A 1498-nucleotide genomic window follows, 5' to 3' on the forward strand; every position below is an offset into this window, starting at 1 on the left:
AAGAAGAAGAAGAAGAAGAAGAAGAAGAAGAAGAAGAAGAAGAAGAAGAAGAAGAAGAAGAAGAAGAAGAAGAAGAAGAAGAAGAAAGAAGAAGAGATGTAACTCTTAAGAGCAAGTCTACAAAAGAAAAGAGACACCCATCTGTCTCTTTCCATTCCTGGCATCTACTGGTGGTCCAGGGTGTCTCACACACACAGTCCTACTTGGAAAGGAGAACAGGAGAGACAAAACCTAGTGTGCCACTGCTGTGAAATTCTGCTGGACAGATCTTACCAACATTCCTGGGCACTCACTCTGCTTCTCAGTTCATTGCTGTGTGTGACCATCGGTACTGTCATCTGCCAATGCCTTCCTTTTTAAATGTTGCCCTTGATACCTTCAGATATAGCTTGTTCCTACTGATCATAACAGAATTCTCAAGTTACAGCGAGGCTCATGATCAGAGAAAGGACTAAATTTCCCAGGTTTCCATATCTGAGTCAGGTGACTACATAGGGTCATGTGACCAAGTCCTGGCCAATGGGGTGTGAGTAGAGTTAGTTGTGCACCTAGCTTTCTCAAAGGGAAGGCAGGTGCCCTTCTCTCACTTTCCCATTTCTTGGTGGCTGGCACTGAGCCCTAGTGGCGCTGTTATGGACTTGGCCCATGAGGACTGTGCATCAGCTCTGGCATGGGAGAACCATGGGGGGAAAATTGGACTCTTGAAGATTTTAAAGAACAGAATTGCTATACCAGCACAGACTTTCTTATAGCAGAAAACTGAAGGTTTTGTCGCTTCCTTATTTATTTACTCTTTGGGGGCGGACAGTAACTGGGGATGGAACCCACACACTTGCACTGAGCTATATCTTCAGCCCTCAGTACCCTTCTATTATTTTGAGACAGACTCTTTCTAAATCACTGAATTTCCCAAGCTAGCCTCGCTCCTCCAGCATAGAGGAATTTCTAAGAAGTGTGCAGTAACATTTAGAAATATGGTGGATGTTTACTTTAAAAATTATTACAATAAGTAACAGTGCCATTAACTGGCCTCAGAGCCCTCACCTTGCTTTGAATACACACATCCCAGCATTCTTGCTACTTTCTGAAGCAGTTCTGCAAGTCTTCTTTTGTGAGCGCCTTTGGTTGCACACTTAGGCTGCCCGGATGTCCTGAACCAATTCAAAACACTGACTTCCGGCGTCATTTTGCTGGGGTCAGGAGAGGCGGCAGAAATCCCATGGTGACAGATTCAGCGAAGGAGGTGAATTAGGACACATGGTCATGCTCTTATGAGCTGCCTCTTCAGTGGACGGCACTGGGCAGCAGCAGTCACCACATTTTTATTTTTGAACACCCCTTATGAAGACCAAAGAACCTCTCAGACTTCTTCAGATGTGGCAAGAGGGAGAGCGGGCGTCGTTGTGTTCTAAGTGAGGGGGAGGAGGAGTCTTGGCAATGTGTCATTTGCAGTAATAAATTTTTAAAATGTAAATACTCAGCGGAGCCGAGCAGACAG

This window comes from Octodon degus, unplaced genomic scaffold (assembly GCF_000260255.1).
Source record: "Octodon degus isolate 3935 unplaced genomic scaffold, OctDeg1.0 scaffold00050, whole genome shotgun sequence".
Classification (NCBI taxonomy): Eukaryota; Metazoa; Chordata; class Mammalia; order Rodentia; family Octodontidae; genus Octodon; species Octodon degus.